Here is a 24,990-nt window from a genome sequence, read left to right as displayed (position 1 = left end):
ATTACTAATAGTATCAGCAGTGCCCCATTATTAATAGTATTAGCAGTGCCCCATTACTAATAGTATCAGCAGTGCCCCATTACCAATAGTATCAGCAGGGCCCCCTTACTAATAGTATCAGCAGTGCCCCATTACTAATAGTATTAGCAGTGCCCCATTACTAATAGTATCAGCAGTGCCCCTTTACTCATAGTATCAGCATGGCCCCATTACTAATAGTATCAGCAGTGCCCCATTACTAATAGTATTAGCAGTGCCCCTTTACTAACAGTATCAGCAGTGCCCCATTACTAATTGTATCAGCAGTGCCCCATTACTAAGAGTATCAGCAGTGCCCCATTACTAATAGTGTTAACAGTGCCCCATTACTAATAGTATCAGCAGTGCCCCATTAATAAGAGTTTCAGCAGTGCCCCATTACTAATAGTGTTAGCAGTGCCCCATTACTAATAGTATCAGCAGTGCCCAATTACTAATAGTATCAGCAGTGCCCCATTACTAATAGTATCAGCAGTGCCCCATTACTAATAGTATTAGCAGTGCCCCATTACTAATAGGATCAGCAGTGCCCCATTACTAAGAGTATCAGCATTGCCCCATTATTAATCGTATCAGCAGTGCCCCATTACTAATAGTATCAGCAGTGCCCCATTAATAAGAGTTTCAGCAGTGCCCCATTACTAATAGTGTTAGCCGTGCCCCATTACTAATAGTATCAGCAGTGCCCCATTACTAATAGTATCAGCAGTGCCCCATTACTAAGAGTATCAGCAGTGCCCCCATTACTAAGAGTATCAGCAGTGCCCCATTACTAATAGAATCAGCAGTGCCCCATTACTAATAGTATCAGTAGTGCCCCATTACTAATAGTATTAGCAGTGCCCCATTACTAATAGTATCAGCAGTGCCCCATTACTAATAGTATTAGCAGTGCCCCATTACTAAGAGTATCATCAGTGCCCCATTACTAATAGTATCAGCAGTGCCCCCATTATTAACAGTATCAACAGTGCCCCATTACTAATAGTATCAGCAGTGCCCCCATTACTAAGAGTATCAGCAGTTCCCCATTACGAATAGTATTAGCTGTGCCCCATTACTAATAGTATGAGCAGTGCCCCATTACTAATAGTATCAGCAGTGCCCCATTACTAATAGTATTAGCAGTGCCCCATTACTAATAGTATCAGCAGTGCCCCTTTACTATTAGTATCAGCAGTGCCCCATTACTAAGAGAATCAGCAGTGCCCCATTACTAATAGTGTTAACAGTGCCTCATGTCTAATAGTATCAGCAGTGCCCCATTAATCAGAGTTTCAGCAGTGCCCCATTACTAATAGTGTTAGCAGTGCCCCATTACTAATGGTATCAGCAGTGCCCCATTACTAATAGTATCAGCAGTGCCCCATTACTAAGAGTATCAGCAGTGCCCCCATTACTAATAGTATCAGCAGTGCCAGATTACTAATAGTATCAGCAGTGCCCCATTACTAATAGTATCAGCAGTGCCCCATTACTAATAGTATTAGCAGTGCCCCATTACTAATAGTATCAGCAGTGCCCCATTACTAATAGTATTAGCAGTGCCCCATTACTAAGAGTATCAGCAGTGCCCCATTACTAATAGTATCAGCAGTGCCCCCATTATTAACAGTATCAACAGTGCCCCATTACTAATAGTATCCGCAGTGCCTCCATTACTAAGAGTATCAGCAGTTCCCCATTACAAATAGTATTAGCAGTGCCCCATTACTAATAGTATTAGCATTGCCCCATTACTAATAGTGTCAGCAGTGCCCACATTACTAATAGTATTAGCAGTGTCCCCATTACTAATAGTATCAGCAGTGCCCCACTACTAATAGTATCAGCAGTGCCCCATTACTAATAGTATCAGCAGTGCCCCCATTACTAATAGTAACAGCAGTGCCCCATTACTAATAGTATCAGCAGTGCCCCATTACTAACAGTATTGGCAGTGCCCCATTACTAAGCGTATCAGCAGTGTCCCCATTACTAATGGTATCAGCAGTGCCCCATTACTAATAGTATCAGCAGTGCCCCCATTACTAATAGTATCAACAGTGCCCCATTTCTAATATTATCAGCAGTGACCCATTACTAAAAGTATCAGCACTGCCCCATTACTAATAGTATTAGCAGTGCCCCATTACTAATAGTATCAGCAGTGCCCCCATTACTAATAGTATCACCAGTGCCCCATTACTAATAGTATTAGCAGTGCCCCATTACTAATAGTGTCAGCAGTGCCCCTTTGCTAATAGTATCAGCAGGGCCCCATTACAAATAGTATCAGCAGTGCCCCATTACTAATAGTATTAGCAGTGCCCCATTACTAATAGTATCACCAGTGCCCCATTACTAATAGTATTAGCAGTGCCCCATTACTAATAGTATCAGCAGTGCCCCTTTACTAATAGTATCAGCAGGGCCCCATTACTAATAGTGTCAGCAGTGCCCCATTATTAATAATATTAGCAGTGCCCCATTACTAATAGTATCAGCAGTGCCCCATTACTAATAGTATCAGCAGGGCCCCCTTACTAATAGTATCAGCAGTGCCCCATTACTAATAGGATTAGCAGTGCCCCATTACTAATAGTATCAGCAGTGCCCCTTTACTAATAGTATCAGCATGGCCCCATTACTAATAGTATCAGCAGTGCCCCATTACTAATAGTATTAGCAGTGCCCCATTACTAATAGTATTAGCAGTGCCCCTTTACTAACAGTATCAGCAGTGCCCCATTACTAATAGTATCAGCAGTGCCCCATTACTAAGAGTATCAGCAGTGCCCCATTACTAATAGTGTTAACAGTGCCCCATTACTAATAGTATCAGCAGTGCCCCATTAATAAGAGTTTCAGCAGTGCCCCATTACTAATAGTGTTAGCAGTGCCCCATTACTAATAGTATCAGCAGTGCCCCATTACTAATAGTATCAGCAGTGCCCCATTACTAAGAGTATCAGCAGTGCCCCCATTACTAAGAGTATCAGCAGTGCCCCATTACTAATAGCATCAGCAGTGCCCCATTACTAATAGTATCAGCAGTGCCCCATTACTAATAGTATTTGCAGTGCCCCATTACTAATAGTATCAGCAGTGCCCCATTACTAAGAGTATCAGCAGTGCCCCATTATTAATAGTATCAGCAGTGCCCCATTACTAATATTATCAGCAGTGCCCCATTAGTAATAGTATCAGCAGTGCCCCATTACTAATAGTACTAGCAGTGCCACCATTACTAAAAGTATCAGCAGTGCCCCATTACTAACAGTATCAGCAGTGCCCCATTACTAATAGTATTAGCAGTGCCCCATTACTAATAGTATCAGCAGTGCCCCATTACTTAGAGTATCAGCAGTGCCCCATTATTAATAGTATCAGCAGTGCCCCATTACTAATGGTATCAGCAGTGCCCCATTACTAATAGTATCAGCAGTGTCCCCATTACTAATAGTATTAGCAGTGCCCCATTACTAAGAGTATCTGCAGTGCCCCATTACTAATATTATCAGCTGTGCCCCATTACAAATATTACTAGCAGTGTCCCCATTACTAATAGTATCAGCAGTACCCCATTACTAATAGTATCAGCAGTGTCCCCATTACTAATAGTATCAGCAGTGCCCCATTACTAATAGTATCAGCAGTGCCCCATTACTAATAGTATTAGCAGTGCCCCATTACTAATAGTATCAGCAGTGCCCCCATTACTAATAGTATCACCAGTGCCCCATTACTAATAGTATTAGCAGTGCCCCATTACTCATAGTATCATCAGTGCCCCTTTGCTAATAGTATCAGCAGGGCCCCATTACTAATAGTATCAGCAGTGCCCCATTACTAATAGTATTAGCAGTGCCCCATTACTAATAGTATCACCAGTGCCCCATTACTAATAGTATTAGCAGTGCCCCTTTACTAACAGTATCAGCAGTGCCCCATTACTAATAGTATCAGCAGTGCCCCATTACTAAGAGAATCAGCAGTGCCCCATTACTAATAGTATTAACAGTGCCCCATTACTAATAGTATCAGCAGTGCCCCATTAATAAGAGTTTCAGCAGTGCCCCATTACTAATAGTATCAGCAGTGCCCCATTACTAAGAGTATCAGCAGTGCCCCCATTACTAAGAGTATCAGCAGTGCCCCATTACTAATAGTATCAGCAGTGCCCCATTACTAATAGTATCAGCAGTGCCCCATTACTAATAGTATTTGCAGTGCCCCATTACTAATAGTATCAGCAGTGCCCCATTACTAAGAGTATAAGCAGTGCCCCATTACTAATAGTATCAGCAGTGCCCCATTACTAATAGTATTAGCAGTGCCCCATTACTAATAGTATCAGCAGTGCCCCATTACTAATAGTATCAGCAGTGCCCCATTACTAATAGTATCAGCAGTGTTCCCATTACTAATAGTATCAGCAGTGCCCCATTACTAATAGTATCAGCAGTGCCCCATTACTAATAGTATCAGCAGTGCCCCATTACTAATAGTATTAGCAGTGCCCCATTACTAATAGTATCAGCAGTGCCCCATTACTAATAGCATCAGCAGTGCCCCATTACTAATAGTATCAGCAGTGCCCCATTACTAATAGTATCAGCAGTGCCCCATTACTAATAGTATCAGCAGTGCCCCATTACTAATAGTATTAGCAGTGCCCCATTACTAATAGTATCAGCAGTGCCCCATTACTAATAGTATCAGCAATGCCCCATTACTAATAGTATTAGCAGTGCCCCATTACTAATAGTATCAGCAATGCCCCATTACTAATAGTATCAGCAGTGCCCCATTACTAATAGTATCAGCAATGCCCCATTACTAATAGTATCAGCAGTGCCCCATTACTAATAGTATCAGCAGTGCCCCCATTACTAATAGTATCAGCAGTGCCCCATTACTAATAGTATCAGCAGTGCCCCATTACTAATAGTATCAGCCGTTCCCCCATTACTAATAGTATCAGCAGTGCCCCATTACTAATAGTATCAGCAGTGCCCCCATTACTAATAGTATCAGCAGTGCCCCATTACTAATAGTATCAGCAGTGCCCCCATTACTAATAGTATCAGCAGTGCCCCATTACTAATAGTATCAGCAGTGCCCCATTACTAATAGTATCAGCCGTTCCCCCATTACTAATAGTATCAGCAGTGCCCCATTACTAATAGTATCAGCAGTGCCCCCATTACTAATAGTATCAGCAGTGCCCCATTACTAATAGTATCAGCAGTGCCCCATTACTAATAGTATCAGCAGTTCCCCATTACTAATAGTATCAGCAGTGTCCCATTACTAATAGTATCAGCAGTGCCCCCATTACTAATAGTAGCAGTGCCCCATTACTAATAGTATCAGCAGTGCCCCATTACTAATAGTATCAGCAATGCCCCATTACTAATAGTATCAGCAGTGCCCCATTACTAATAGTATCAGCAATGCCCCATTACTAATAGTATCAGCAGTGCCCCCATTACTAATAGTATCAGCAGTAGTGTTGAGCATTCCGATACCGCAAGTATCGGGTATCGGCCGATATTAGCGGTATCGGAATTCCGATACTTAATTCCGATACTTTTTTCAAATCGGATTCCGGGATCGGAATCGGAATAGGAAGTTCCCATCATGCTATGAGCCTGCTTGCTTTGATTAAGCCAATGGGAATCCTCCGAAGTGTGGGCACATCCTGTTAGGCATGTAGGCATGTTAACTATTGGCATGGCTGTGATTGGCTGCCGAAATGATGTCATGATGCACTATAAAAGCCACCGCAGCCGCCATTTCTGGTCACTCTGCTGTGAATTCAGTTAGGGACAGGCTGCTGTAGAAGACTGTGAGGGACAGTTAGAAATAGCGATTCCACCAAACATCTAGTGCTTTACCCAGGCTACATAAACCACCACTGTAGCCTTCTTTGCCCTAGCAGCAGTGTTCACAGCTGTCTGCAAGGGCTGTGTGAGTGCAGCTCACGCTGTGGAGTGGGTCCTGCAGCCACGTCAGGCTGTAGGCCACCCAGTGTGATCACTGCTGCCTCATACATCTTTTATTTTTTGAGCTGCATTTTTTAAATAATTTCAATCTAGTGTGCTTCCATCCGTATCCATATACGTTGGTTGCAAACACTAGTAGTAGACAGCGGAGCCTTTCTGCAGCCTTTCAGTGCTAGTGTCCACTTTGCTGCACTGTTCACGGCTGTCTGAGAGGTCTCTGACTGTGTGTGAGTGCAGCTCACGCTGAGTAGTGTGTCCTGCAGCTACGTCTGGCTGTAGGACGCTCAGCGTGCGTCACTGCCTCACACATATTTTTATTTGAGTGCAGCTCATTTTTTCTTCTATTAGTGTGCATCCATCCGTCTCCATCTACGGTGGTTGCAAACACTATATAGGAGTACACAGCGGAGCCTTTCTGCAGCCTGTCAGTGCCAGTGCCCACTTAGCTGCACTGTTGACGGCTGTCTGAGAGGTCTCTGACTGTGTGTGAGTGCAGCTCACGCTGAGTAGAGTGTCCTGCAGCTACGTCTGGTTGTAGGACGCTCAACGTGCGTCACTGCCTCACACATATTTGTCTCTGAGTGCAGCTCATTTTTTCTTCTCCTATTAGTGTGCATCCATCCGTATCCATCAACATTGGTTGGTTGCAAACACTATATAGGAGTAGATAGAGGAGCCTTTTTTTCTGGCTTGTGCCCTGCCGGCGCAGCCAGATTAGTATTACCCAATTTTTTTGGAGCCTCATCTTTTGCATTGTAGGTTACCTGCCTGCATTGTAATAGCTCCAAAAAGTTGGTGATACTATCAGTTTCAATTCTTTGTTCTCATACTTTGAGTTTGTTTCAAACAAAGAAACCACATAAAAAGTTCACCAAACACTACATTTTGAACTTGTGTAGGCCACATCAGCTCCTATTAAAGTCTAGTCCACACACACACACTTCATAAAATTAGTGTTTCTTGTACCTGTAACCAGCTGTTCAGGAATAAGCACACTAAGGCCCCCCTTTGTACTTTTTTGCCTATCTTAAGCAGTCTTGCAAGATGAAGAAGGCAGGGAGTAAGGCGCGGGGGCGTGGGCGTGGGCGTGGAGTTTCAGCAGGGAGAGGACGTGGGGATTCTGCAGGGAGAGGACGTGGGGATTCTACAGGTAGAGGACGTGGGGATTCTGGGCCTGCTGCGGGCACCAGTGGATCAGCATCCCCCAGTTTTAGCAGGCAACAGTCCTTTATGCGCAGCTTTGTAGGACCTCAACGTACCCCACTGCTGCGGGAGGAACAAATTGAAGCCGTTGTCGGATGGATGGCAGCTAACGCATCGACTTCAATTACTTCCGCATCCTCTCAGGGTCAGAGCACCGAAGAGCAACCATCTGTCTCTTCACCACCTGCCAAAGTGCCCAGGCAGTCAGAGAGACATGGACAGGAGCCATCACAGTCTCTACTTCTGTTCTCGGAATCTGTTGGCTTGGAAAGAGGGGGCCAGCCAAGCAGCATTCCTGAATGTGAAGAAGAGGGAGTATGCAGTGATGCGCAACTTCTTTGTCCCTCTGAATCTGAAGAGGCGAGTGGGCCAGTGCCTATGGTCAGCACACCTCAGTACGCATCAGATGATGACGAGACTCAGTTGCCACTTTCTGGTGCGTACGGTGCTGGCGAGACAACCCCGGAGAAGCAGCTGTTTGAAGAGGGGAGGGAAGATGATGAGGTCCTTGACCCATCATGGCGTGAGCAACAGGAAGGTGGTGGGAGCAGCTCGGAGGAAGAGATTCCCCTACCGGCCAAAACAGGAGGCAGAGGGAGGGGGAAGACTTGGTTGCCTGTACCCTCCACTTCGGCACCCGTTAGGAGCATTCCTCCTTCCAAAGGCAAACCGGGCGCTCACAAGAGTTGCAGTGCGTGGTCCTTTTTTGACACAGTTGCAGATGACATTTGCTTTGTCAAATGCAAGCTGTGTCATCAGAGAGTCAAAAGAGGGAGAAATGTCAGCAACCTCAATACCACAAATATGTGGAAACATGTGCGCACCAAGCACGAGTTGGAGTTGCAGAGACACCCTGAAGACGTAGGCCAACGTACAGCACCACCTACCACCTCTTCAGTTCGTGTTGGGCCCTCTTCCTCCAGCTCACACACTGCTGGTTCGGCTTCCTCACAGGATCGCCAAGGAAGAACCTCTGCCACTGTTGTCCGGAGACCCTGTCAGATTCCACCCATAACAGCACGTTCCCATCCATCACAGCCATCGGTAGCACAGGCATGGGATAAAAGGCGCCCTTACTCGGCAAACCATCCCCGAGCACAGTCTCTGAATGCTGGCATTGCCAAACTTCTGGCAGTTGAAATGCTGTCATTCAGGCTGGTGGACACTGACACCTTCCGGGACTTAATGGCATTGGCAGTCCCCCAATACAACGTGCCCAGCCGCTTTTATTTCAGCAGGCGAGCCGTCCCTGCCCTGCAGAAACATGTTGAGGGCAAAATAAAACATGCGCTACTAAACGCCGTTAGTAGCAAGGTCCACCTGACCACCGATGCGTGGACCAGTAACCATGGACAGGGACGATACCTTTCCCTCACTGCCCACTGGGTCAATGTTGTGGAGCCGGGTACGGATCTGGAGAGTGGCGCTGTACGTGTTCTTCCAACGCCACGGATTGCAGGACTCCAGTCTGTACACATAGACTCCTCCTCCTACTCAAGTTCCTCAGAAACAGCAGAGCAGGAGCCTGTTACGACCGATATGAGCACAGCCGTGGCCAAACGTCAACAGGCTGTACTCAAATTAATTTCTTTGGGGAATCGAAGCCACACAGCGCAGGAGCTCTGGAATGCTATCAAGCTGGAGAGCGATGTGTGGTTTGGGCCAGCGAATCTCCAGCCGGGCTTGGTAGTGTGTGACAATGGCCGAAATCTGGTGGCAGCTCTTGGCCTAGGCAACCTCACACACATCCCATGTCTGGCACATGTTCTTAACTTGGTCGTGCAGAGCTTTCTGAGGGACTATCCGGATCTTGCTGCACTGTTGCACAAGGTCCGCATAGAGTGCGCTCACTTGCGACGTTCCAGCACGGCAAGATCGCGCCTCGCTGCTCTGCAGCGACGATTTGGCCTTCCGGAACATCGCATCATATGTGACCTACCCACCCGGTGGAATTCAACGTTACATATGTTGGAGCGGTTGTGTGAGCAGCAGGCAGCAGTCATGGAGTACCAGCTGCATCAGGCGCAAACAAGTCGCACTGTGCGCCGTTCACACTTCAGCACCATTGAGTGGGCCTCTATGAAGGACATCTGCCTCGTTTTGCGTGCCTTCGATGAATCCACGCGGATGGCGAGTGCAGACGATGCACTAGTCAGCATGACTGTCCCCCTTATCTGCCTGCTTCAACAAACACTGCAAGCACTAAGGGATGAGGTTTCAGAAGAGGTGGAGGATGAGGAGTCCCAAATGCCATCTGCTTCTGGACAGTCTGCGCTACGTGTTTCCTCACAAAGGCCTAGGCAGGGGACACTTTGTGAGGAGGATGAGGAGGAGTCGATGGAGGAGGAAGACATCTCTCCAGAGGAGGGAGGTACACAAACCTCTACTCAGTATGTACAGCGAGGGTGGGGTGATGCAGAGCAGGTCGAGGTCACGCCTCAAACAGGGGACAGCGGTTCTTTGGCAGTTGGGAGTCTGCAGCACATGGTTGATTTCATGCTGCAGTGCCTGAGAAACGACCGCCGCATCGCCCACATTCTCGTCTCGGCTGATTATTGGGTGTACACCCTCCTAGATCCTCGCTACCGGGACAGCGTACAAAGGCTCATACCAACGTTGAACCGGGAGCGTAAAATGCGGGAGTACGAAGAGTCACTGGTGCAGTCCATAATGTTTTCCATTCCACCCGACAGCATTGTTGCTAGTGCTTTACAAAGCAGCTCTGTGCGTCGAGGCAGTGGAGGAAACTCTGCACAAAGAGGGAGCAGAGGCAGTGCCGCAGCACAAGGCAAGACCACTATGGCCCAAATGTGGCAAAGTTTTGTGTGTCCACCACAATTGTCTACACCATCAGCGACGCCTCGAGTCAGCAGGAGGCAACGCTTCCGTCAGATGGTGTCAGACTACATGTCTTGCCCTGTCGCTGTACTCCCAGATGGCTCTTCCCCCTTCAAGTTTTGGGTCTCTAAGCTGGATACATGGCCAGAGCTTAGCCAGTATGCATTGGAGGTGCTGGCTTGCCCTGCTGCCAGTGTATTATCGGAACGTGTCTTTAGTGCCGCAGGTGGTGTACTAACAGACCGTCGCACGCGACTATCTTCCGATAATGTTGACCGGCTGACTTTTCTGAAAATGAACAAGGCCTGGATCTCCAAAGACTTTGCCATTCCTCTTACAGACTAAATTAGTGGTTGGCAACTGTATCCAGGTCTGCTGGTGTGTTCATTTTTCTACCACCTGAACTATAATCCCTGTGCTTCAACACAGCCAGTTGTCGCTCAGATGTGTCGTCTGCACAGAGAAACACACTAGCTCCTGTGTTACTGGGGTTCAGTAATGCCAGCTGATCCCCTGCTGTGTGGACGGCAGAGTCACCAGCTCCATCAACATTCAAACCACTACTGATTTTTAACCGTGCCCAACTTAGGTCTCTGGCTCCACTGTCTCTACTATTTCCCCTGACCTCCAACCCCGCCATCTACATCTCTGAAGTGGCGTCAGCACAATCTACACTTGTTCCTGTGTTCCTGTGGCTCAGTCCCATCAGTTTATCCCCTGATGTGTGTCCGGCAAGGTCTCCTGCTCTGTCCACATTCCCATAACCAGTAGTGGGAATGAGGACAGAGCTGGCGAACTTGCCGGACAAACATCAGGGGATCAACTGATGGGACTGAGCACCAGTAACACAGGAACAAGTGTAGATTGTGCTGACGCCACTTCAGAGATGTAGCTGGCGGGGTTGGAGGCCAGGGTAAATAGTAGAGACAGTGGAGCCAGAGACCTAAGTGGAGCATGGTTAGAATCAGTAGTAGTCCACAACCTCCATAAAAACCGATGCCCATTGGCCTCTGCATGCGGCATGCGTAATCCTGGGCTCCAACAGCGTCAGTTGGTGTTCAGAAGTGTCGTCTCCACAGAGCCAAACACATTCGTTCAAGTGTTAGTGGGGTTCAGCACTGCCAGCTGTTCCCCTGCTGTGGAGATGGCAAGTCTCCTGCTGCATTCACCTGCCAAAATCCAGTAGGCCCCAGCCTGCTCCTCGCCTAATCCTGGGCTCCAACAGCGTCAGTTGGTGTTCAGAAGTGTCGTCTCCACAGAGCCAAACACATTCGTTCAAGTGTTAGTGGGGTTCAGCACTGCCAGCTGTTCCCCTGCTGTGGAGATGGCAAGTCTCCTGCTGCATTCACCTGCCAAAATCCAGTAGGCCCCAGCCTGCTCCTCGCCTAATCCTGGGCTCCAACAACGTCAGTTGGTGTTCAGAAGTGTCGTCTCCACAGAGCCAAACACATTCGTTCAAGTGTTAGTGGGGTTCAGCACTGCCAGCTGTTCCCCTGCTGTGGAGATGGCAAGTCTCCTGCTGCATTCACCTGCCAAAATCCAGTAGGCCCCAGCCTGCTCCTCGCCTAATCCTGGGCTCCAACAACGTCAGTTGGTGTTCAGAAGTGTCGTCTCCACAGAGCCAAACACATTCGTTCAAGTGTTAGTGGGGTTCAGCACTGCCAGCTGTTCCCCTGCTGTGGAGATGGCAAGTCTCCTGCTGCATTCACCTGCCAAAATCCAGTAGGCCCCAGCCTGCTCCTCGCCTAATCCTGGGCTCCAACAACGTCAGTTGGTGTTCAGAAGTGTCGTCTCCACAGAGCCAAACACATTCGTTCAAGTGTTAGTGGGGTTCAGCACTGCCAGCTGTTCCCCTGCTGTGGAGATGGCAAGTCTCCTGCTGCATTCACCTGCCAAAATCCAGTAGGCCCCAGCCTGCTCCTCGCCTAATCCTGGGCTCCAACAACGTCAGTTGGTGTTCAGAAGTGTCGTCTCCACAGAGCCAAACACATTCGTTCAAGTGTTAGTGGGGTTCAGCACTGCCAGCTGTTCCCCTGCTGTGGAGATGGCAAGTCTCCTGCTGCATTCACCTGCCAAAATCCAGTAGGCCCCAGCCTGCTCCTCGCCTAATCCTGGGCTCCAACAACGTCAGTTGGTGTTCAGAAGTGTCGTCTCCACAGAGCCAAACACATTCGTTCAAGTGTTAGTGGGGTTCAGCACTGCCAGCTGTTCCCCTGCTGTGGAGATGGCAAGTCTCCTGCTGCATTCACCTGCCAAAATCCAGTAGGCCCCAGCCTGCTCCTCGCCTAATCCTGGGCTCCAACAACGTCAGTTGGTGTTCAGAAGTGTCGTCTCCACAGAGCCAAACACATTCGTTCAAGTGTTAGTGGGGTTCAGCACTGCCAGCTGTTCCCCTGCTGTGGAGATGGCAAGTCTCCTGCTGCATTCACCTGCCAAAATCCAGTAGGCCCCAGCCTGCTCCTCGCCTAATCCTGGGCTCCAACAACGTCAGTTGGTGTTCAGAAGTGTCGTCTCCACAGAGCCAAACACATTCGTTCAAGTGTTAGTGGGGTTCAGCACTGCCAGCTGTTCCCCTGCTGTGGAGATGGCAAGTCTCCTGCTGCATTCACCTGCCAAAATCCAGTAGGCCCCAGCCTGCTCCTCGCCTAATCCTGGGCTCCAACAACGTCAGTTGGTGTTCAGAAGTGTCGTCTCCACAGAGCCAAACACATTCGTTCAAGTGTTAGTGGGGTTCAGCACTGCCAGCTGTTCCCCTGCTGTGGAGATGGCAAGTCTCCTGCTGCATTCACCTGCCAAAATCCAGTAGGCCCCAGCCTGCTCCTCGCCTAATCCTGGGCTCCAACAACGTCAGTTGGTGTTCAGAAGTGTCGTCTCCACAGAGCCAAACACATTCGTTCAAGTGTTAGTGGGGTTCAGCACTGCCAGCTGTTCCCCTGCTGTGGAGATGGCAAGTCTCCTGCTGCATTCACCTGCCAAAATCCAGTAGGCCCCAGCCTGCTCCTCGCCTAATCCTGGGCTCCAACAACGTCAGTTGGTGTTCAGAAGTGTCGTCTCCACAGAGCCAAACACATTCGTTCAAGTGTTAGTGGGGTTCAGCACTGCCAGCTGTTCCCCTGCTGTGGAGATGGCAGTCTCTCCTGCTGTCTCCGCATTACAAAGACAGTAGGCCTCTGCCTACACCCTCCTATTTCCTGGGCTTCAACACAGCCAGTTGTAGTTCGGAAGTGCCGTCCACACGGAAAGAGATACTTGCTCCCGTGTCTCAGTGGGGTTCAGTAACGTCAGCTGATCCCCTGCTGTGTGGATGGCAGTCTCTCCTGCTGTAAACTCATTCAAAATACAGTAGGCCTCTGCCTACACCCTCCTATTTCCTGGGCTTCAACACAGCCAGTTGTAGTTCGGAAGTGCCGTCCACACGGAAAGAGATACTTGCTCCCGTGTCTCAGTGGGGTTCAGTAACGTCAGCTGATCCCCTGCTGTGTGGATGGCAGTCTCTCCTGCTGTAAACTCATTCAAAATACAGTAGGCCTCTGCCTACACCCTCCTATTTCCTGGGCTTCAACACAGCCAGTTGTAGTTCGGAAGTGCCGTCCACACGGAAAGAGACACTTGCTCCCGTGTCTCAGTGGGGTTCAGTAACGTCAGCTGATCCCCTGCTGTGTGGATGGCAGTCTCTCCTGCTGTCACCTCATTCAAAATACAGTAGGCCTCTGCCTACACCCTCCTATTTCCTGGGCTTCAACACAGCCAGTTGTAGTTCGGAAGTGCCGTCCACACGGAAAGAGACACTTGCTCCCGTGTCTCAGTGGGGTTCAGTAACGTCAGCTGATCCCCTGCTGTGTGGATGGCAGTCTCTCCTGCTGTAAACTCATTCAAAATACAGTAGGCCTCTGCCTACACCCTCCTATTTCCTGGGCTTCAACACAGCCAGTTGTAGTTCGGAAGTGCCGTCCACACGGAAAGAGATACTTGCTCCCGTGTCTCAGTGGGGTTCAGTAACGTCAGTTGATCCCCTGCTGTGTGGATGGCAGTCTCTCCTGCTGTCACCTCATTCAAAATTCAGTAGGCCTCTGCCTACACCCTCCTATTTCCTGGGCTTCAACACAGCCAGTTGTAGTTCGGAAGTGCCGTCCACACGGAAAGAGATACTTGCTCCCGTGTCTCAGTGGGGTTCAGTAACGTCAGCTGATCCCCTGCTGTGTGGATGGCAGTCTCTCCTGCTGTCACCTCATTCAAAATTCAGTAGGCCTCTGCCTACACCCTCCTATTTCCTGGGCTTCAACACAGCCAGTTGTAGTTCGGAAGTGCCGTCCACACGGAAAGAGACACTTGCTCCCGTGTCTCAGTGGGGTTCAGTAACGTCAGCTGATCCCCTGCTGTGTGGATGGCAGTCTCTCCTGCTGTAAACTCATTCAAAATTCAGTAGGCCTCTGCCTACACCCTCCTATTTCCTGGGCTTCAACACAGCCAGTTGTAGTTCGGAAGTGCTGTCCACACGGAAAGAGATACTTGCTCCCGTGTCTCAGTGGGGTTCAGTAATGTCAGCTGATCCCCTGCTGTGTGGATGGCAGTCTCTCCTGCTGTCACCTCATTCAAAATACAGTAGGCCTCTGCCTACACCCTCCTATTTCCTGGGCTTCAACACAGCCAGTTGTAGTTCGGAAGTGCCGTCCACACGGAAAGAGACACTTGCTCCCGTGTCTCAGTGGGGTTCAGTAACGTCAGCTGATCCCCTGCTGTGTGGATGGCAGTCTCTCCTGCTGTAAACTCATTCAAAATACAGTAGGCCTCTGCCTACACCCTCCTATTTCCTGGGCTTCAACACAGCCAGTTGTAGTTCGGAAGTGCCGTCCACACGGAAAGAGATACTTGCTCCCGTGTCTCAGTGGGGTTCAGTAACGTCAGCTGATCCCCTGCTGTGTGGATGGCAGTCTCTCCTGCTGTAAACTCATTCAAAATACAGTAGGCCTCTGCCTACACCCTCCTATTTCCTGGGCTTCAACACAGCCAGTTGTAGTTCGGAAGTGCCGTCCACACGGAAAGAGACACTTGCTCCCGTGTCTCAGTGGGGTTCAGTAACGTCAGCTGATCCCCTGCTGTGTGGATGGCAGTCTCTCCTGCTGTAAACTCATTCAAAATTCAGTAGGCCTCTGCCTACACCCTCCTATTTCCTGGGCTTCAACACAGCCAGTTGTAGTTCGGAAGTGCCGTCCACACGGAAAGAGATACTTGCTCCCGTGTCTCAGTGGGGTTCAGTAATGTCAGCTGATCCCCTGCTGTGTGGATGGCAGTCTCTCCTGCTGTCACCTCATTCAAAATACAGTAGGCCTCTGCCTACACCCTCCTATTTCCTGGGCTTCAACACAGCCAGTTGTAGTTCGGAAGTGCCGTCCACACGGAAAGAGATACTTGCTCCCGTGTCTCAGTGGGGTTCAGTAACGTCAGCTGATCCCCTGCTGTGTGGATGGCAGTCTCTCCTGCTGTCACCTCATTCAAAATTCAGTAGGCCTCTGCCTACACCCTCCTATTTCCTGGGCTTCAACACAGCCAGTTGTAGTTCGGAAGTGCCGTCCACACGGAAAGAGATACTTGCTCCCGTGTCTCAGTGGGGTTCAGTAACGTCAGCTGATCCCCTGCTGTGTGGATGGCAGTCTCTCCTGCTGTCACCTCATTCAAAATTCAGTAGGCCTCTGCCTACACCCTCCTATTTCCTGGGCTTCAACACAGCCAGTTGTAGTTCGGAAGTGCCGTCCACACGGAAAGAGACACTTGCTCCCGTGTCTCAGTGGGGTTCAGTAACGTCAGCCGATCCCCTGCTGTGTGGATGGCAGTCTCTCCTGCTGTAAACTCATTCAAAATTCAGTAGGCCTCTGCCTACACCCTCCTATTTCCTGGGCTTCAACACAGCCAGTTGTAGTTCGGAAGTGCTGTCCACACGGAAAGAGATACTTGCTCCCGTGTCTCAGTGGGGTTCAGTAATGTCAGCTGATCCCCTGCTGTGTGGATGGCAGTCTCTCCTGCTGTCACCTCATTCAAAATACAGTAGGCCTCTGCCTACACCCTCCTATTTCCTGGGCTTCAACACAGCCAGTTGTAGTTCGGAAGTGCCGTCCACACGGAAAGAGACACTTGCTCCCGTGTCTCAGTGGGGTTCAGTAACGTCAGCTGATCCCCTGCTGTGTGGATGGCAGTCTCTCCTGCTGTAAACTCATTCAAAATACAGTAGGCCTCTGCCTACACCCTCCTATTTCCTGGGCTTCAACACAGCCAGTTGTAGTTCGGAAGTGCCGTCCACACGGAAAGAGATACTTGCTCCCGTGTCTCAGTGGGGTTCAGTAACGTCAGCTGATCCCCTGCTGTGTGGATGGCAGTCTCTCCTGCTGTAAACTCATTCAAAATACAGTAGGCCTCTGCCTACACCCTCCTATTTCCTGGGCTTCAACACAGCCAGTTGTAGTTCGGAAGTGCCGTCCACACGGAAAGAGACACTTGCTCCCGTGTCTCAGTGGGGTTCAGTAACGTCAGCTGATCCCCTGCTGTGTGGATGGCAGTCTCTCCTGCTGTAAACTCATTCAAAATTCAGTAGGCCTCTGCCTACACCCTCCTATTTCCTGGGCTTCAACACAGCCAGTTGTAGTTCGGAAGTGCCGTCCACACGGAAAGAGATACTTGCTCCCGTGTCTCAGTGGGGTTCAGTAATGTCAGCTGATCCCCTGCTGTGTGGATGGCAGTCTCTCCTGCTGTCACCTCATTCAAAATACAGTAGGCCTCTGCCTACACCCTCCTATTTCCTGGGCTTCAACACAGCCAGTTGTAGTTCGGAAGTGCCGTCCACACGGAAAGAGATACTTGCTCCCGTGTCTCAGTGGGGTTCAGTAACGTCAGCTGATCCCCTGCTGTGTGGATGGCAGTCTCTCCTGCTGTAAACTCATTCAAAATACAGTAGGCCTCTGCCTACACCCTCCTATTTCCTGGGCTTCAACACAGCCAGTTGTAGTTCGGAAGTGCCGTCCACACGGAAAGAGACACTTGCTCCCGTGTCTCAGTGGGGTTCAGTAATGTCAGCTGATCCCCTGCTGTGTGGATGGCAAAGTCTCCTGCTGCCTACACAGTCGTACCACTACTGATTTTTAACCGTGCTCCAATTAGGCCTGTGGCTACACTGTCTCTCGTATTTCCCCTGTCCTCCAACCCCGCCAGTTACAGCTCCGAAGTGGCGTCTGCACAATCCACACTTGTTCCTGTGTTACAGGTGTTCAGTCCGGTCAGTTAATCCCCTGATGTGTGTCCGGCAATGTCGCCTGCTCTGTCCACATTCCCATTATCGGAATGTGGACAGAGCAGGCGACATTGCCGGACACACATCAGGGGATTAACTGACCGGACTGAACACCTGTAACACAGGAACAAGTGTGGATTGTGCAGACGCCACTTCGGAGCTGTAACTGGCGGGGTTGGAGGACAGGGGAAATACGAAAATCAGTGAAGCCACAGGCCTAAGTGGAGCTTGGTTCAAATTAGTAGTCTACAACCGATCTTAAAATTTCTTCAATGCAGCCTAAGCCTGCTCCGTGCTTGTCCCTGGGCTTCAACACAGCCAGTTGTTGCTCGGAAGTGCCGTCTTCACAGAGTAAAACACTAGCTCCTGTGTTTGTGGGGTTCAGTAACGTCAGCTGTTCCCCTGCTGTTTTGATGGCAATCTGTCCTGCTGCCTCCCAATTGACAGCACATCAGGCCTCAGCCTGCTAAGTGCTTGTCCTGGGCTCCAACATCGCCAGTTGCTGCTCATAACTGACTTTGGCACGGGTACTCCCTCCTGCCCAGCTTGGTTCCAGCCCTGCCTGCTGTTTCCGGGAAGTGTCAATGTCAGTTTGCCACCCCAAGTTGCCATGTCGTGTTGCGGTTGGGTTAGCCGAGGCTAGGGTGCCAGCAGTTTAGGTGCTTCCTATGTGGACTGCGGGTTCTGGTAAGAAAGGTTTGTTCCATAGTGCCAGTAGGACAAGCACCCCCTGTAGGACTGTGTGATTCGGTAACTGCGGCCAGCTTGCGGCATGCCAACTTTGCTTTTCAGGGGTAACTTCTGATACCCCTCCGGGTTCCAGCACCGTCAGCTGGTTCTCATCAGAGCCTTTGGCCTAGGTGCCTCCATCTCGGTATCCGAGTTCCGGCAACGTCTGCTGGTCCTTGGTAGTGCTTTGTAGCACAGGTACCTCCTGCTTAGTAACCGGGTTCCAGCACCGTCAGCTGGTCCTCGGTTGTGCCATTGGCTCTTATTCCTTCTGCTGCCCCTCCGGGTGCCAGCACTGTCAGCTGGTCCTCGCTATTTCCATTTGCTCTTGCAGCTTATGCTACCCCTCCGGGTTCCAGCACCGTCAGCTGGTTCTCGTCAGAGCCTTTGGCCTAGGTGCCTCCATCTCTGTATCCGAGTTCCGGCAACGTCTGCTGGTCCTTGGTAGTGCTTTGTAGCACAGGTACCTCCTGCTTAGTAACCGGGTTCCAGCACCGTCAGCTGGTCCTCGGTTGTGCCATTGGCTCTTATTCCTTCTGCTGCCCCTCCGGGTGCCAGCACTGTCAGCTGGTCCTCGCTATTTCCATTTGCTCTTGCAGCTTATGCTACCCCTCCGGGTTCCAGCACCGTCAGCTGGTTCTCGTCAGAGCCTTTGGCCTAGGTGCCTCCATCTCGGTATCCGAGTTCCGGCAACGTCTGCTGGTCCTTGGTAGTGCTTTGTAGCACAGGTACCTCCTGCTTAGTAACCGGGTTCCAGCACCGTCAGCTGGTCCTCGGTTGTGCCATTGGCTCTTATTCCTTCTGCTGCCCCTCCGGGTGCCAGCACTGTCAGCTGGTCCTCGCTATTTCCATTTGCTCTTGCAGCTTATGCTACCCCTCCGGGTTCCAGCACCGTCAGCTGGTTCTCGTCAGAGCCTTTGGCCTAGGTGCCTCCATCTCGGTATCCGAGTTCCGGCAACGTCTGCTGGTCCTTGGTAGTGCTTTGTAGCACAGGTACCTCCTGCTTAGTAACCGGGTTCCAGCACCGTCAGCTGGTCCTCGGTAGTGCCATTGGCTCTTGTTCCTTCTGCTGCCCCTCCGGGTGCCAGTACCGTCAGCTGGTTCAAGAGGACAAAGAACAGGAAGACAACCACCAAGATGCAGAACAACAAGAGAGAGAAGACAAAGAAGCATAAAAAAAACAAAGCAGAAGAACATTAAGCATAAGACTAATACTCTGAGCAAATGATATTATCTTATTTATAAGCAGAAGAAGACTAAGCAGTGTATGGGGGTGAGTCCGTTCCTCCTCGTGGTGCCCCTGGAAAAGGCCTGCTGCTGCAGGCCAAACTGAACGCGGACAAATCCTGTTGTAAATCTTTTGTGACAGGCAGAACGGAAGGTGTAAACTTCTAACTTTTCTAGATAACAACTACAGGAATGCCTGACACAAACAAGAATATGATGAAGAAGAATAGGAAGAAGATGAAGAAGCTGAATATGTAGAATAATAATTGTTGAATAAGAAGAATATGAAGAATGTAAGAAAAGGAAGAAGAAGAAGAAGAAGAAGAAGAATGTAAAAAAAGGAAGTAGAAGAAGAAGAAGAAGAATGTAAAAAAAGGAATAAGAAGAAGAATGTAAAAAAAGGAAGTAGAAGAAGAAGAAGAAGAATGTACAAAAAGGAAGTAGAAGAAGAAGAAGAAGAATGTAAAAAAAGGAAGTAGAAGAAGAAGAAGAAGAATGTAAAAAAAGGAAGTAGAAGAAGAAGAAGAAGAATGTAAAAAAAGGAATAAGAAGAAGAATGTAAAAAAAGGAAGTAGAAGAAGAAGAAGAAGAATGTAAAAAAAGGAAGTAGAAGAAGAAGAAGAAGAATGTAAAAAAAGGAAGTAGAAGAAGAAGAAGAAGAAGAATGTAAAAAAAGGAAGTAGAAGAAGAAGACATACATGTCTGGCAAAATATAAATGAGGCTAACATAGTCAATATCTTTGTAACTCCTAACATCTTTAAAAAAAAAAGTTTAATTCCTGCTATTCCATTTGATTGGGCTAAACCTCTATGGCTTTAATGTCTCCTCCACCTCCCACAATACATTCTACATTATTCTTAGTTGTTTTTCTTCATGTAGAATTAACCTACAAGGAAAGAAAGGTTTTTTTTTAATTCCGATATTTTGGCCCCATTGACTTGCATTGGTTCCCGGTATCGGAATCGGCGATACCGATACTTTTTTTAAAGATCGGCCGATCCATTCCGATCCGATATTTTCAAGTATCGGCTGGTATCGCTCAACTCTAATCAGCAGTGCCCCATTACTAATAGTATCAGCAGTGCCCCATTACTAATAGTATCAGCAGTGCCCCATTACTAATAGTATCAGCAGTGCCCCATTACTAATAGTATCAGCAATGCCCCATTACTAATAGTATCAGCAGTGCCCCATTACTAATAGTATCAGCAGTGCCCCATTACTAAGAGTATCAGCAGTGCCCCATTACTAATAGTATCAGCAGTGACCCATTACTAATAGTATCAGCAGTGCCCCATTACTAATAGTATTAGCAGTGCCCCATTACTAATAGTATCAGCAGTGCCCCATTACTAATAGTATCAGCAATGCCCCATTACTAATAGTATCAGCAGTGCCCCATTACTAATAGTATCAGCAGTGCCCCATTACTAATAGTATTTGCAGTGCCCCATTACTAATAGTATCAGCAGTGCCCCATTACTAAGAGTATCAGCAGTGCCCCATTACTAATAGTATCAGCAGTGCCCCATTACTAATAGTATTAGCAGTGCCCCATTACTAATAGTATCAGCAGTGCCCCATTACTAATAGTATCAGCAGTGCCCCATTACTAATAGTATCAGCAGTGTTCCCATTACTAATAGTATCAGCAGTGCCCCATTACTAATAGTATCAGCAGTGCCCCATTACTAAGAGTATCAGCAGTGCCCCATTACTAATAGTATCAGCAATGCCCCATTACTAATAGTATTAGCAGTGCCCCATTACTAATAGTATTAGCAGTGCCCCATTACTAATAGTATCAGCAGTGACCCATTACTAATAGTATCAGCAGTGTCCCCATTACTAATAGTATCAGCAGTGCCCCATTACTAATAGTATCAGCAGTGCCCCCATTACTAATAGTATCAGCAGTGCCCCCATTACTAATAGTATCAGCAGTGCCCCCATTACTAATAGTATCAGCAGTGCCCCATTACTAATAGTATCAGCAGTGACCCATTACTAATAGTATCAGCAGTGTCCCATTACTAATAGTAGCAGTGCCCCATTACTAATAGTATCAGCAGTGCCCCCATTACTAATAGTATCAGCAGTGCCCCATTACTAATAGTATCAGCAGTGACCCATTACTAATAGTATCAGCAGTGCCCCACTACTAATAGTATCAGCAGTGCCCCATTACTAATAGTAGCAGTGCCCCCATTACTAATAGTATCAGCAGTGCCCCATTACTAATAGTATCAGCAGTGCCCCATTACTAATAGTATTAGCAGTGCCCCATTACTAATAGTATCAGCAGTGCCCCATTACTAATAGTATTAGCAGTGCCCCATTACTAATAGTATCAGCAGTGCCCCCACTACTAATAGTATCAGCAGTGCCCCATTACTAATAGTATCAGCAGTGCCCCATTACTAATAGTATCAGCAGTGCCCCATTACTAATAGTATCAGCAGTGCCCCCACTACTAATAGTATCAGCAGTGCCCCATTACTAATAGTATCAGCAGTGCCCCATTACTAATAGTATCAGCAGTGCCCCATTACTAATAGTATCAGCAGTGCCCCATTACTAATAGTATCAGCAGTGCCCCATTACTAATAGTATCAGCAGTGCCCCATTACTAATAGTATCAGCAGTGCCCCATTACTAATAGTATCAGCAGTGCCCCATTACTAATAGTATTAGCAGTGCCCCATTACTAATAGTATCAGCAGTGCCCCATTACTAATAGTATCAGCAGTGCCCCATTACTAATAGTATCAGCAGTGCCCCATTACTAATAGTATCAGCAGTGCCCCATTACTAATAGTATCAGCAGTGCCCCCACTACTAATAGTATCAGCAGTGCCCCATTACTAATAGTATCAGCAGTGCCCCCACTACTAATAGTATCAGCAGTGCCCCATTACTAATAGTATTAGCAGGGCCCCATTACTAATAGTATTAGCAGTGCCCCATTACTAATAGTATCAGCAGTGCCCCATTACTAATAGTATTAGCAGTGCCCCATTACTAATAGTATCAGCAGTGCCCCATTACTAATAGTATCAGCAGTGCCCCATTACTAATAGTATCAGCAGTGCCCCATTACTAATAGTATCAGCAGTGCCCCATTACTAATAGTATCAGCAGTGCCCCATTATTAATAGTATTAGCAGTGCCCCATTACTAATAGTATCAGCAGTGCCCCATTACTAATAGTATCAGCAGTGCCCCATTACTAATAGTATTAGCAGTGCCCCATTACTAATAGTATCAGCAGTGCCCCATTACTAATAGTATTAGCAGTGCCCCCATTACTAATGGTATCAGCAGTGCCCCATTACTAAGAGTATCAGCAGTGCCCCATTACTAATAGTATCAGCAGTGCCCCATTACTAATAGTATTAGCAGTGCCCCCATTACTAATGGTATCAGCAGTGCCCCATTACTAATAGTATCAGCAGTGCCCCATTACTAATAGTATCAGCAGTGCCCCATTACTAATGGTATCAGCAGTGCCCCATTACTAAGAGTATCAGCAGTGCCCCATTACTAATAGTATCAGCAGTGCCCCATTACTAATAGTATTAGCAGTGCCCCCATTACTAATGGTATCAGCAGTGCCCCATTACTAATAGTATCAGCAGTGCCCCATTACTAATAGTATCAGCAGTGCCCCATTACTAATAGTATTAGCAGTGCCCCCATTACTAATAGTATCAGCAGTGCCCCATTACTAATAGTATCAGCAGTGCCCCATTACTAATAGTATTAGCAGTGCCCCCATTACTAATGGTATCAGCAGTGCCCCATTACTAATAGTATCAGCAGTGCCCCATTACTAATAGTATCAGCAGTGCCCCATTACTAATAGTATCAGCAGTGCCCCATTACTAATAGTATCAGCAATGCCCCATTACTAATAGTATCAGCAGTGCCCCCATTACTAATGGTATCAGCAGTGCCGCATTACTAATAGTATCAGCAGTGCCCCATTACTAATAGTATTAGCAGTGCCCCCATTACTAATGGTATCAGCAGTGCCCCATTACTAATAGTATCAGCAGTGCCCCATTACTAATAGTATCAGCAGTGCCCCATTACTAATAGTATCAGCAGTGCCCCATTACTAATAGTATCAGCAGTGCCCCATTACTAATAGTATCAGCAATGCCCCATTACTAATAGTATCAGCAGTGCCCCCATTACTAATGGTATCAGCAGTGCCCCATTACTAATAGTATCAGCAGTGCCCCATTACTAATAGTATTAGCAGTGCCCCCATTACTAATGGTATCAGCAGTGCCCCATTACTAATAGTATCAGCAGTGCCCCATTACTAATAGTATCAGCAGTGCCCCATTACTAATAGTATCAGCAGTGCCCCATTACTAATAGTATCAGCAATGCCCCATTACTAATGGTATCAGCAGTGCCGCATTAATTGCATAGTCTTCAGTAGCAGAAAGTTCCCTGATCATTAATAGCTCTCGCTGGCCCCTATCTTTGCCGTCCAGATGATGGATGTGGAGGACACTTCTTGCTTATTGTGCTGTTATATTGAATACGACCGTTTCCTTCCATGGAGCTGAGGACGATGATTTCCACCAGGAGGAGAATTTCAGAAATCTCCAGTGAGAGACGCTAATTACTTCTATCATAAACCCAGGAGACTCGGAAGGTTCCTGGTCTCTATAAAGTCTCCTCACTGACACCTGGAGGATCCTGCGGCATCAAAGCCCACGGCCCAGAGCCTCCACGACACAGGTGAGAGGACGGACGGTGTACGGGGGAGTGTACGTGTGTCTGTATACTCATGTGTGATTCAGTACAGCCTCAGGAAACGCTGCAAAGTAAGAAACTGTCAGGTGTTACTACTGTACTGTTACAACTTTATTTTTAATTGACAAAATGCAAAGTGAATGAGGAAAGAAAAATTCCATCAGTATCTGGTGACCGCCCATCACCTCCATCATCAGGATCTGGTGATTGCCCGTCACCTCCATCATCAGTATCTGGTGACCGCCCATTACCTCCATCATCAGAATCTGGTGACCGCCTGTCACCTCCATCATCAGTATCTGGTGACCGCCCGTCACCTCCATCATCAGTATCTGGTGACCGCCCATTACCTCCATCATCAGGATCTGGTGACCGCCTGTCCCCTCCATCATCGGTATCTGGTGACCGCACTTGTCCTCCATCATCAGTATCTGGTGACAGCCCATCTCCTCCATCATCAGTATCTGGTGACCGCCCTTCCCCTCCATCATCAGTATCTGGGGACCACCCGTCACCTCCATCATCAGGATCTGGTGACCTTTCGTCACCTCCATCATCAGTATCTGGTGACCGCCCGTCACCTCCATCATCAGTATCTGGTGACTGCCCGTCGCCTCCATCATCAGTATCTGGTGACTGCCCGTCGCCTTCATCATCAGTATCTGGTGAGCCCCTGTCACCTCCATCATCAGTATCTGGTGACTGCCTGTCCCCTCCATCATCAGTATCTGGTGACTGTTTGTCGCCTCCATCATCATTATCTGGTGACTGCCCGTCACCTCCATCATCAGTATCTGGTGACTGTTTGTCGCCTCCATCATCGGTATCTGGTGACCGCACGTCTCCTCCATCATCAGTATCTGGTGACAGCCCGTCCCCTCCATCATCAGGATCTGGTGACCTTCTGTCAC

The sequence above is a fragment of the Dendrobates tinctorius genome, unplaced genomic scaffold, assembly GCF_039654945.1.
Source record: "Dendrobates tinctorius isolate UK_male_01 unplaced genomic scaffold, ASM3965494v1 ptg000273l, whole genome shotgun sequence".
In the NCBI taxonomy this organism is placed as follows: Eukaryota; Metazoa; Chordata; class Amphibia; order Anura; family Dendrobatidae; genus Dendrobates; species Dendrobates tinctorius.
This window is presented reverse-complemented; position numbering follows the sequence as displayed.